The 14,501-nt window shown below is 40.6% G+C and overlaps 1 pseudogene; it reads right to left on the bottom strand.

The window, feature by feature from the left end:
• Positions 1–212: 212 nt before the first annotated feature.
• LOC149161564 (beta-adaptin-like protein B pseudogene) lies at positions 213–13,409 on the bottom strand (annotated as a pseudogene).
• Positions 13,410–14,501: the final 1,092 nt, after the last annotated feature.

Raw genomic sequence — 14,501 nt, 5'->3', positions numbered from 1 at the left:
CGCGTTTAACTGTATTGCCCTAAATTGAAATGAAAACACTGTTTGATTGACTGTGTATCCGTGTTGAGAATTTTCACCTTTCCCAGTTGTTTCTGCATTGGTTCTTTGCGGGTTTCTTACAGTTGCTGGTTGTGTGGGAGTTAACCGTCATGAATCGTCCATTGTAGAGTTGTTTGAGAGACACACTCTCTGTAACAAATATATAAATATTATCACTGCCTAGCATATACTAACAATGTAAATGGGCGTCGCCTTGTTAGATATTTTGGAGATATTTTCTTACAGAGGTTTCTAACAACATCAGTGCTAGTAATAAGCTCCATTTGCTGCAGAATCATCTTGATAGCCGAATGTACAACTGCACAGTTGGCATGCTGAAGACGAGGAGTTACACGTTCAACAATGTTCTCTGCATCTCGGGCATCACTTGCCTTGTATTTTGAGAGAGCATATAGTATAAACACTTGACCCCATTCAGTGCATTCATTGAGCGCTGCCAAAAGTTTAAAAAGTGTGTGACTAGTAATTTCAAATATTGCTCTACTACTGTTTTCTTGGATCTCTGCCAGTGCTACCACGACATTCGCTACAACCATGGGATTGTTGTCTGAAATCAAGTCCTTAACAGTCTCTAGAAACGCTCTATCCTCCACCAGTTCAGCATTAATATCATAAAGTTTAGCAACACATATAGTAGTCGTCTTTCGCACATAAGGATCATCATCCTTGAGGCATCGTTGATGCGGATCACACAAATATCTGTGTTTTTGTCAACCCAAATACAACCCATTGTTCGTACAACAGTATACACTGTATAATATTAATTTCTCTGAATAAAATGTATTATTTGTTGCGTTGGTGTATTTGAAGACTGGTATGCGTGGTTATTTTGGTTATAATAATTAATATGCATGGAGGTGTGGAGACTAACCGTGACTCTTCTTTCACATATATATACACTTTTGTTTTGTTGCTCTCGGCGCTGAAATGAATCGATAGTTCGTGACCTGTATTGCGATACCTATGGTTCATTTGAAGTGGTGGAATAGTATACAGAGAATATGAAATGGGATTTGGCACACATTCATTCGGCGTAGATCTGTTCTGCCATGGAGCTACTTGTTAGCATGCGCTCACTTGAGAATCTCCACTTGGCATTCCTTGATTCACGGTGGTCTCTCCTGGTATCGATTGGTATATTTTTGAACAGCGCATTTAAATCATATAACTGTCGGTCTCTGCAAAGGAGACGCTGGAACTTCATGGTACCACTGCACACGGAAGGGCTTTGTGGTATATATGTTTTTATATGGTGTGTTAATCCTACACATATCTATTTTCATTTCAATGGTATAAGGAACTTGAATCCACCGCCTGCCTCCCAGAAAATGTTATGCATATAAAATCGTTTAGTGATGTACTGATGTAGTGTCAAGAGGGGATTGGAAAGAGAATGGGGGTTGGATCGAAATGAGAATTTTCTGGTAACATAGATAAAATATCCTTTCACTCACAAGCTGCAACTATAATTTGAGCTAGGATGTATGTATTTTACAGTGATGCTTTTGATAAAGCTCTTCTCAGGAGAGGTTGACAGAGCCATTTAATAATGGTAGAGGTCTAACATATGTGATCAAATTAAACCATAATTGTGCATCACGTTTTTCCATATGATAGTTGGTTGTAGAGTTCCAACGTAGATGATGAAATTGAACCCTGAATTATGTATCATTTTTACCCATATGTCAGCTGCTTGTAGCGGTCCAACGTAGATGGTGAAGTTAACACATGAATTGTGCATTATGTAAGTGAGCTGAACTCATTCTTCACTAGCGTGCTGCTTATACCTTCAGGAGTGCTCGAACTGTTTGTACTCCAACTGCAGATTGTGGAAGACATTCATTTTTTCTTGCAAAGGAGTGTTGTTTATGCATGAAAGAAATCAACCAGAAATGTGGCTTCATCCGTAATCTGCTCAACAACGAATAATACCATTTTTATGGGTATTCTCGGCTATATATTTATATAGAGGCTGGTGTATATTTGTTGTTTGCACTAAAAATATGGTCCGTCAAATGTCTGCTGAAAATTTATTCAATGCCCCGAGCGTTCGTTGGAAAGGTCGTTTCTTTTTGTGATGATTATTGCTCTTAATATGTGCACTGTATGTGCTGGACATTAAGTCTCTATTGCAGAGAAAGAAATCAGTTTTGTATATCGCTCATTGATTTATTTGTGTGCTGACCTGGAGCTGTATTGAATGCATCGAAAACTGTGATTAAAGCTGCCTGAATACGTTATGATGCTGCCTGAAATACATTGAAGCTGATGTTTTAAATAAGTTCGTATGGTGATTGGTTTCAAATACACTTTGAATAGTTCGAATTCCATTTGCAACCGAGATTCTGTGCTTCTGTCCCTATAGTTGGATCCGATTTGATTGCTGGTGCCATTCATATGTTTAATGCTTTGCCGAGGTTGACCACTGTAAATTATAGTTCAAAGAATGCCCATGACATGGTGTTATAATTATTGAAGTTTTGATAACCATCATTTCTGAAGGAGTACTTGAAGGATCCAAACAAGTTTGCAGTTGTTGATGCCCCAATTGTGGCATTATATTTAAAACTCATTATAGTGCATTGATTCCTTGATTCCACTGCTACATAAAGATTTTGGTGAGCTGATTGTAATCTTTTATGTTGCACATTGATCATTTGCTGACAATTATAAAGGATATTGCTGTGTACTGTGAGTAGATATTATTTTTCTGCATTGAGTAGTAATTGTGATCAGTTTTTAAGTTGTAAATCAGACATTGAAGAAAAAATGGCCAGAACCAGTGAAGTATTACAGTTCCTTAAAACTCTGATATTATCTACTGTTGATGACACATTACAAATCAGCATAGGATCTCTCTCTGAAATTTAGACATGTCTACAAAATGCACAGGAAAAGATCGAATTTTTGCAGCTTGAATCTCAGCTACAGCAAGAAGAATTAAAATAGAGAAGTCATTCTGAACATGTTTCTGTTCAGAACACTGAGACTGCAACCCATCAGAAGCAAGTCAATAATGTTACAGTTGATTCAGATTTAGTACCCAATAAAGTAGTAGCTGTACATGCAGATGCAGAAACTCAATCTACACTCCCCAAGCCCATTGTCAGACCTTGGGAATAGCTTGTCCACAACAAGCACAGAGCTGGTCTTGGATATGACAAGGACTTGTCCTTTCATATTCCAGACTATGCCAAGCCCATCCAGTTTCAGAGTGCTGGATTCATTCATGATAGTTCACCTGCTCCTCATGACAGTTCACCTCCAGCTGTTCCAAATTTTACCCCTCTTCCATAGCAACAACAACAACAACAGATCGTGAAATGCAAACACTGTGACCAAGTTGGCCATTTGAAAGATCATTGTTTTGATCTTCATCCATGTAAGCAATGTCATAAAACCAGTCATTCTTCACACAGATGCTTAAGAAACAAACGTCCTGCAAGAACAAAGATTCATCTTGGATGGATCGCTTCTTGGAAATGGGCATCAACAGCCAAGAAGATATTCCAAACACATGTCAGAACTTGTTCCAGAATATTGAACAGTCCTGCAGTTGAGTTTCCTCCATCATCTCACCTTGTATCTGACAGGAGGGGAAATGATGGTCATCTACAAGCTTCAAAGTCACATCAAGCGAGCCTGAGCCACAACCTGCCACACCAGTTTCAGAGTTGTAGCCAGCGACAAAGATGTCCCTGAACATGCCTTCAGTTGGCAATCTGGGACACTTCCTCTAGCAGAAGAGTTTAGCTTCTTGCCAGTTTCGGAAGCATTCCAGGAACAAAATTGAGAACACTTCTTCTAGCAGAAGACTCCAGCTTCTTGCTAGTTTTGGAAGAGTTCTAGGAATTACATTAAGCATTCCAGAGTTGTTGGTTATCCTTAAACCATCACAGGTTGAGACTTCCCTTTTCAGGTTGAAGTTTTACCTTTTATGCAGGGTGAGACCTCCCTTTTATGGTTGAAGGTTTCCCTCTTTAAAACAACAGGATCACTTCCTCTAGCAGAAAATTTCAGTTTCTTGCTACTTTTGGAAGAGTTCTGGGAACTGCACTAAGCATTCCAGTGTTGGTGGTCATCCTTAAACCACCGCCCTTTATACCAACATTTCATAGAGCACATTCAGCCTAGTGCTGCCATGCATTTTTTGCACATTTTGTATTACAGCTCTCTTCTTGGACTCATACATAACCCTTCGGATTAAGGGGGGGAATGCTGGACACCTAATCCTAAATGGGTTAGTGTGGAAGCTGAATAGACCAAAGTAGTCCACGAGACCTTGGGATGTGAAACCCAACAGTCACAACAATGTACCATAAATGTATATCAGTTGTTAATAAAAATTGTATTGCATGTTTTATCTTTCATATCTCTCTTGCTGTCCATGTGTATTTAACACATAGTTAAATATAGTCTAAAAAAATACCAAATTATTCATTCAAAATATTGATGATGTTAATGCATGGCTTATTCACTATGATGCTTCAATTCATTTGACATGTAGAAGGAAGTGTTTTAATATGTATCATGAAGAATAATAATGGTACTCACATATATTTCAGAGATGATATATCTCAAGAAATCAACGATTATGGAAATCTATATGTAACTTTACCAAATCGTCATGTGAGACAAATTCAAAATGTGATATATGTTTCCTAAAATCACTAAAATTTTAATATTGGTATCCACCATTGCAAATCAAAATATCAAAATTGAATTCTTTAAGTCAAATTGCATTGTGAAAGAAAGACAAGATAACTATGACATCATAGAAAAAGTGTAATGTTCCTAATTGGAAAATTAACAGTAATTACCAAAACATGCACTAGCTACAATAATTAAAATTTCACCATACAAGCACAAATTACTACACCAAATAAATCATGCAAAGTGCTGATCTATTTTATTAAATTTTAAGCCAGAGCTGAGTATAATGTAGTGGAATGATAGAAATTTGGCTTGCTACTACAAGCATGCAATACCCAGGTGAGAATATAAGTAAAATCTCAAGTTGAAATCGCTCAATCTCTCCAAATGAACTACTAATAAATTTTGTTGTTGTTGCTACTACTGGAGGAAATCTATGAAATGAACCATGAAAATTGCTCCAAAATTATGAAAAATTAGAGGAAGGCTCCTCACAACCCAACTAAAAAAAGCTAGAAAAAATCATAGATCGAAGTGGTAGAAAGGCTTCCCTAAATAACTACTCCCTACTTTGGAAATATTGTTGTTGACGGTTGGCTTCAACAGTTTGTTCTGGCCCTCAAAATTTCTTAGAAAATTCTACCAAATTAACCAAGGTCTCTACTCATAAAACCCACAAAAACTCATACATATTTTGGGCTAATTCTAGATGAACCGGGAATATGCAAATTTGGACAATATTCCCAGCTAATGGGTTCTACATCCCACCAAGACTATCTATTGCAAATTAGATCCAATTTCCTCCCTCATCAACTCAAATTTTCCATACAAAATTTTTCTTGAAATCAAAAATAAATCTCATATTATCTCCTGCAAAAATATCTACTTCAATATATGTTTTGTAGATGGCCCAGAAAAATCCCTATGTAGAACCTAATGTCAAAAAATTGGCCCTCCTGATAGCAGTTTTCTTCGCCTCTAGAAACGTCCAAGAAAACTCATCCTTGACTGAGAAAAATTTCTACAAATTTTCACCCTCGAGATCCATCAAATGCTAGCTCTCCAAAATACAACAAATTCCATAGTTGCATCCTCCTAGAACCCTCACAATATTAAATATATTTGTAATTCAGCACCCAAGTACTAAATTTTGTTCACATATTCTTGTTTAGAGTGACACTCAAAGCTCATTGAAGAAGATTGAGAATTCCTTCTTAGAAATTCCTTGTGCTAAATAACACTGGTTAAATTGGAGTGAAATGATAGAAACTGGACTTGCTACTGCAAGCATGCAATATCTAGTTGAGAATACAAGTAAAATAACTTGTTGAAATGGCTCAATCTCTCCAAATGTAATACTAAGAAATTTTTGTTGTTGTTGTTGCTGTTGGAGGCGAACTATGAAATGAACTGTCAAAATTGCTCCAAAATTATGAAAAATTAGAGGAAGGCTCCTCACACCCCAACTAACAAAACCCAGAAAAAATATCACAGAACCAAGTGGTAGAAAGGATTCCCAAAATAACAACGCCCTGCTCTGGAAATATTTTTGATGATGGTTGACTTCAACCCTTTTCTTTGGCCCTCAAAAGTTCTCAGAAAATTCTACCAAATTAACCAAGGCCTCTCCTCATAAAACCCACAAAAGCCGAGACATATTGTGGGATAATTCTAGATGACCCGAAAATACCCAAATTTGGACAATATTCCTAGTAAATGGGTTCTACATCCCACCAAGAATATCTACTACAAATTAGCTCCAATTTTCTCCCTCAGTGGCTGGAATTTCGTCTACAAAATTTCTTTGGATATGAAGAAGAAATCTCATCTCAACTCTTGCACCAATATCTACTTCAATCTATGTGTTGTAGATGGCCTAGAAAAACCTGTATGTAGGACCTAATGAAAAAAAATTGGCCCTCCTTATAGAAGTGTTCTTCACCTCTGAAAAATATCCAAGAAAACTCATCCTCGACTGAGCAAACTTTCTGCAACTTCTCAGCCTCGGGATCCACCAAATTCTAGCTCTCCAAAACACCACAAATTCTAGAGTTGCGTCCTCCTAGAACCCACACAAGATGAAATATATATGTAATTTGACCCTCCAAATACCAAATGTTGCTCACAAATTCTCTTCTAGAGTGACACTCAAAGTTCACTAAAGAAGATTTGGAATTCTTGCTTGGAAATTCCTTGTGCTAAACAAGATTGGTCGAATTGGCTAGTAAAATCAAGTGAACCCTCCAAAATAAAATATGAAATGCCAAAATAGAATGATAAAAATGAGGCTCTAACCTTTCCTTTACATTTTATTTCCAATCCTCATACAATGATTCAATTTCTTTCACACTATTCTTTGATACCATGGCTTGATTCTTCCCATGGTTCTATTTCCCTTCCTGGTAACCTCCACAAGTTATCTTCACTTTAATTGTATTATTTTTGTAAGTCCCAACCTTTTCCATTTCTCAAAAAATTTACTTAACATCTCCAAAATTTATTTCTCCTAAGTTAATCACCAAAATTACAAAATTGATAATATCCTTGACAAAATTTCGAATTGGGGACATGATAGTCCTCCCCAGAAAAAATTTATTGTCCTCAAACAATGCTTGAACAAGTTCCCTCTCTAACTATTGATCACCACTTTAACCACTGTTGGCTTAGGGGGTCCTGACCCAGGTTCAAAGTTAGTTGTGCCAACCAAGAAAACCCTACAATATTGGTACATTCAGAAAAAACTCGCGTAGTGGAGGCTGCACTCTCACCCTAAGCAGTATGGGGGGATGCAAGAACCAAGTTTTTGCATCGAGCCTAGTGTGATGTCTTCTAGCGCCTTAGATTTGCCTCCATGCAGATCGATAAACTCTTAGGGAACATTACTGAAACTCTGTAAAAATGGCCTTTAGACCTTCCCTAATGTTTACGATCAGTCTTTGTGGACCTTTAAAGGTAAATCTATCTACTTACGCGCATTAGAGAGAAATCCTAAATTAGGGTTCACGTAAATTTACTTAATTTATTAGTAAACATCAGAGAATTCATTAGAGTCTTTGTGAAATTATTTAAACATGAATGGAATACATCATTAACAATTATTCAACATAATCACGCAACATTCAATCAATATTCCATAAAACACATCATTCATCGACAACATTTAACATTAACATAAATAATAGAAATACGTAAGAATTCTTCGGAAACTGTCTTTATTAATCTTCAATTCAAGATTACAGACTCAAAACTACCCTATGCACACAACTGCAGGGGTCCATGGACTCAGTTATGGACTCTTCCTCAGCCTTTGTGCACTCAACCGCAGAGCCTTTATTCTCCTCTCTGACCCACTTCTCTTCGCTATTACCTTCAAGTCTTAATCCCCATCTATCAAAACCCTTCCTTAGCCTCTCTAAGGCACAGCTATTTATATCCCTTTTCATATAATTCGATCTCAAAACTAACTCAAAATTTACATAAGATAAGGGGCTAAACCCCTTTGACTCCTATTCATCTACGGGCTCTGCATCCACAAATCACGGAGACTTTACATTATTTACAAAAACTTATCAAAACATGGGTTATCTTAACCCCAAACTGAGTTAGGGGACCCCATTCCAATAGACCCCCAACACAAATATCGTGACTCGCGATCGAGTCACTCTGCTGGCACCGCAATCTTACTGCGAAGATCCCCCAGCTCCACCTGGATCACTGCAACTTCGGCAACACTCTATGTTGTTTCCTTCTTGACTTCGTCAAACAATTTTTCTGTGGTTGGTCCTTTTATGTCCAACGTCATCGTTTGTTGTTTCCGCTACAAACCTTTAAGCTTATTGTGAATGGTAATCAGGACTTGATAAGCCTCCTCCAACGATGGCTGCAACTAGGCCTTTAGCAAGGCATGCTTCTTTTGCGCTTCCTCTACCTGTATAGGAGTTGCCTTCCTTCCTACAATCTAGGTGGGTGTTGCGCTGGTGCTATGTAGCTCACTCACAGTCGCCCTAACTCCATCATGTTTCAGCTGCAGCTCCCTTACCTTTATGTTCAGTGTTTGTGGGTTCAGATCCTCCTATAGATTAGTCACTAGCTCCATGGCCTGCTTGAACAATGCCACACAGTCAGTGATTGTCACATCCAAGGTAGACATGCCTACCTTTATCGTGGCTCTGGGCTACTCCTGGACCTCAGGAGGAGTCGTGGGCTACAAGTTTAACTGCAGCTTTCTAATCTTCATGCTGAGCTCAAAGTTCACCTGTCCAACCTTTTCTTCAGCATCACACACACCAACGACTAGTTTTCTGATCTTTTCTTCTAGTTGTGCATCCTCTAGGATGTGAAGTTCAGGAACTATCTTGCATGCCTCTAATACTGCTGACTCCAGACTTTCACTATGCATCTAAAGTGCCTCCTTTTAATTCAGATCCTCCCTCTTTTCAGCGAACATTTTCTCATTGTTCACTTTGTGCTCACTAATAAGGTTGAAGGCACGTTGCTCCCTAGTTCTCAGTTCATCTACCATCCCTATATCTAGGGCATGGAGGGTATCATTGGAGAGTGCCACTATATTCATCCCGATGTTCTTGATTGTACTCAGGATAAGGCAATCATCAGCGGACTCTGCACGAAGGGATCCATCTGGAAATTCTATAGTTCTAATGTCTAGGGTCCTTACTAACTCTGTATTGGCTTATGTGGACCTAGCCCAATTTCAGAGCTATTTAGCCATACAAATACCTACACTGCTAGCCCTTTTTGCATCAGCCCGTGGAGCGCGGACTGAAGTCTCACCTGAAGCAGTATGGGGGGTTGCTAGAACCAAGTATACGCACCATTGAGATATCTGAGATGTCGATTTAGTCCAACTAGATCTATCTTCATGCAGGTCATTTCACTCACTGTTCCAACCATCAATACCTTCTCGATCTATTATAATCGTGTTCTACGTAGCCCTAACCAGGAGCAGAGATGATTTCGCACTGCTAGGGCAACAAACTGCACTATTTTTCCAAACTATACCACATATCTTACTTATCTTCTTAACAGATCTTAGTTAACTTTGTGTACACAGATATTCTATCTTGTATTCACTTAATCAATACAATTATACACATTCACGCATCATATAAGTATTAAAGTGAATTTCATGCCCAAGATAACAAATGCATAAAACATGAAATAAATACACAAAAAAGATAGGAAACTTCTCTTTATTAATACTTCCAACTGTTACGGACTCGACTCACCCTGCGCACTCAGCTGCAGGGGTCCACGCACTTATCTTTGGACTAATAGGCCTCTGCGCACTTAGTTGCAGAGCCTTCTCCTACTCTATGACCGAAAAACTAGACTTTACTCCACAGATCTATCTCACATACATCATATGTTCATCTTCTCTTCTTAATTATTTTTTAACTACTTAGAACCTCGCTCTATTTATACAATCCCATGGTCTGCGTACCATGGGTAGATTTCTATAGCAAACATTACAAAAACAAAACTAAGGGCGGACAACCCTATGACTCTTTTACAAACTACATGCTTCGCGCCCACAAAATGCGGAGTCTTTACATAAGAATTACAATCTTCGATTAAAATGTTGGCTCCCAAAAAATCCCTTGGCGGATCCCACACCAAACAGGCCCCCAACACAAACATTACGACTCGCCCTTGAGTCACTCTATTAGTGCGGATATCTTTGCGTGAAGACCTCCCAACTCTGACTAGATCACTGCAAGTTCGGCATCGCACTGAGCGGCTGCCTATTGTACTTCCTTGATGTGTTGTTCAGTGACCGTTGTGGCTGAACTACTGCCCTGGATCCTTTCCTACGTTGCTTGTAGCTACGTGAGCTTTGCTTCAATGGAGGCTATAATGGTGTATGCCTCATCAATCCATGACTGTAAATGCACCTTCAAAACTGCTTCCTTGTGCCAAGCAACATCCACCTGCTCCTTGAGCGCTTTAGCCTGTTGCATCCTTGTGAGCCTTTGTGTAAGGGAAAATATCTGTGCGGTCCCTTTTAGTTTATCATATCTCTGTTGTATCTCGCGTGCCTCTGTTGTTAGGTGTTTTATGTCTGGGTCCTCCTACATGGTGGTGAGAACCTCTAACGACTGCTCGAACAACTTTGTGCATTCTATCACTGCAATGTTGACTGTCAACATTACTATGGCATTTGCAGTGGCACGTTGTTCCTTAACCTCTGATGGAGTTGAAGGTTATGCCTTCAACTGCATTTCTACTATCTAAGGGTTCAACTCCAATTGAACCCTGACCATTTCTTCTTTTTCCTCGCGCACCCCCGTTGCTAATTTTCAGATGCACAATTCCACTCATTCTTCTGCTTGGATGGCCAACTCTGGGACCATCTGGTAGGCTTCCTCCAACACCTACACTATTTGTCTGTTCTGCGCCACTACCTCTTCACACTTCCATCTTAACTGTTCCATGTTGATGCGCTTCTCGCTCATTACCTGAAGTGCGCGACCCTGCCTGGCTCGTAGTTCTATAGTGATTCCATCGTGAAAAATATTGAGTTTTTCTCGAGGGAGCGCAACAACATTTAATCCAATTACCCTCAACCCACTAACCATAGGCATGTTAGCCTCATTTCCTATAACGAGTGCTCCATCTAGAAGCACTATGGTGTTGGTCATCTGGGTGCGCAACATTTCCTAGACCACGGATGTGCCTACTGCGATGCTGGTTGACACAGTGTCAACCTGTGGAGTGCACACGTGCAACCCCTGTGTCTATTCTTGGAGAGCCCACAACATCATCTGGTATTCCTCCTCGAGCTGCCAGAGGGCCTCCATGGTGACATCCCTCTTTGTCTCACCAATGTTGTGTAGATCCCCCTCAGTGAGGGTGATTGGGTCGAACAAAGTCTTTGAAGCCTTCAACATCTTTCGCAGCCCTACCTGCTCTCTTGGGCGTGAACGTTTTATGTGAGGGGACGCTGTCTGTGGGTCCACACCACCTTGCTCTATATCGATATCCAGCTCAGGCGAAGGTGACTTCTGTCCTTCGTGGTCTTCTTCTACTGCCTTCTCCTTCTCTTATGCCAACTTCGCAGCAACGCATGCCGCTTGGGTCTTAGCTGTTGTTTCTTCGTTTTTGCACTTTTCTGCCAACTGCTCCATTCGCGGTTTCTCCTCTTCCTTTTTCCACTATGCGGCGGACTTCTCTCCTTCCACCGCGGCACTGGGTGGGGTGCGCCACTATGTTGGCCATGACTCAAGGACCGTGAAGATGACATCGTCTATCATGAGATAGGGTAACTCGTGCCATGTCTTCATGGGGTCCCTCGGTGCCCTGATGTAGACATGGTGAAAATCTTCCTTGAACTCCACAAATCTCTATAGACTATTGTAGATCGTGCACAATAACCGCAGTTTGCGATTAATCCCCATTTTGATTTTCATCTCCATGAGCATCCATAATATTTTATTGTCCCTTATCCTTTCTGCATCCCTAGTTGTCGACAATGAAGCGTGCTTCACTGCCTTCGGAAGGTCCTGCGCGATAGTTGCGAAGTGGCTAGCTTTGGCCAATTCCCATGCCACCAGTACTGTGGACAACAAAAGCCGCGCATAGTGAAATATTTTTCCCTGCTGTTGTGCCTCACGGTAGTTCTCAAGGTAATATCTACACAAGTAGTTTTCCCAATTGAACTGGACCCCTTCTATGCATTGCACTGCTAGTGCAACCACCGACACAAGTAACTCATCCACGTGGCACTTCCGCATAATCTTCCGTGCCAATATCTGCGTTGCTACTTTAAATAGAGGGTTGTTGATGCTAGAAATGGTGTACCCTCTCTTCTTCTTCTCCAGCTTAAACTTCTTCTTCATGGTCTCCATGATGGCCAAATCATCGCTCTTTCTGTCCAAGATGTTTCCTAGGTCCTCCTCTTTGCAAGGGTGTCGGGTAATTCTATGAATCAAATGGTCTGTGATGGGGGTGGGCTCCTCCACCAACAAGCAACCATCATGTACCAGACAGAGCAGTTGCCTGATGAAAAAAATGGTCGTTGGGGTGCGATGGTAATGCGACAACCAGAGAAGGTTTAGCAAACTTGCTTTCTCAACTCCTCTCAGCCATTTACGCGGCTCCAATTCTATGATTTCGGATGATGCGTCTTTCTTCTTACGCATGAGTTGTGTGGTCATGAGATGTGGGAACTTATCATGGTCTGCAAGATCCCAATCCTCAAACTTCAGCACAACCACTCATACTAGGTGCGCTCCTTCAAAAATAATGTCATCAGGGAGTAGCGGAGTCTGTAGAGAGCTCTTGCTCTCATCTATATCTTTCAGCACCTTTGCTTTACCCTTCCACGGAGGAACATATGCAGGTAATATGATAAGAGGGTTCGCACCCTGGGTTTCAACCTCCATTTCTACGTCCTCCTCCTCTACCAGGATTTCCTTGAATTCCTCCTCCTCATTGGCCTCCAAATTGATATCCTTCCCCTTTTCTTCCATGGTGAGCCTAGTCCTCAGCGAATTTCTAGGTGATACGCACATCAGTGCCATGGCCTGCTTGTCTTTCTTGGTTCTCAGTGTGTGTGGCGATTTAGGGATTTTTGCAACTATCCTGACACTTTCTGGGGCTACCACTTCCGTAATGGCCTGCGCGACTTCCCCAAATGTCATTACTGCAGTATCCATGGCTTCTTCAGGTGTTGCCATAGTACAATTGCATAAGTCTCTCAATGTCTCGGGTAATTGCTTAAGCAACGAATTTTCCGTCAGAATATCGAACAAGTCTGGTTTCATGAATGGCTAGGCGCGCAAAAACTCAGTTCTCAAATTACCAAGTGTTGTTTGCTGGACAACCCTTTGTAATTTATAGCACCTTTTGAATTTGAATTCGACCGCTCCCCCCACAATTGTTCCATTAATGCTCGATTGGCAGTAGACTTTCAAGAATCTAGCTCATAAAGTTCACCTTAAATGCTTGCCGCCCACTCCATTTCATCTCAAACCAAGCATCCCATCATGAATAGTGACTGTAACGGTCACTTTCCAGTCGACCTGCATGGCAGCACAGCTACCCTTGCGCTGTCACAGACCCTGTGACACTTCCCTACTATGCGTAGTCCCTGGGCAGAGTAGTTTATAGTCCCGCGCCTCGTTTCAGCTGCTTGGAGCACTAAGACTGTGCTTCTGTCAGCTAGCTAGATGGTCGAGCCCCCTGTGTATGTCTTCAAATTACTACCATTGAATTTTCGTGGTAAGAGTTCTCCATTTAACTTTACCAACTGCACTGCACCACCATCTGGGATCTCCTTAATAACATATGGTCCCAGCTAATGCATGTTGAGCTTCCATTGGAATTTATCAAACTTAATATCATATAAAAACACCAAATCATTCCCTTGAAGGTGAACAACTTAATATGTCGATTGTGCCAAGCCTTTTCACACTGCTTTTGGACCTATTGGTGAAATCCAACCAAAAATCATTCTTCCTTGAGCTCCTCCAACTACGCGAGCCTCTCCTCGAGGGCTCCACCATCCGTCATACCTGTGAGCGCTTCTATGCATAGACTAGGAATGATGTATTCCATAGGAATTATGGCTTCCACTCTATAGACAAGCTTAAAAGGTGTTTGTCCCATCAGTTTCTTGCATTTCATCCTATAAGCCCATAATACTACAAGTATGTGTAGGTCCTAATCACTTCATTTCGCATTACATACTTTTGTCAGCACATTGCATACCTTGTTGAATGCTTATGCATGTAAAATCTTCTACGTGATTTCTCTTCCCGCATAGTGTC

The sequence above is a fragment of the Pinus tabuliformis genome, chromosome 5_2 (genome assembly GCF_031772625.1).
Source record: "Pinus tabuliformis cultivar Carrire ecotype Pingquan chromosome 5_2, CPIR1, whole genome shotgun sequence".
NCBI lineage: Eukaryota > Viridiplantae > Streptophyta > Pinopsida > Pinales > Pinaceae > Pinus > Pinus tabuliformis.
Note: the sequence above shows the minus strand (reverse complement) of the source record. Positions and strands in the feature narration are given on the sequence as shown.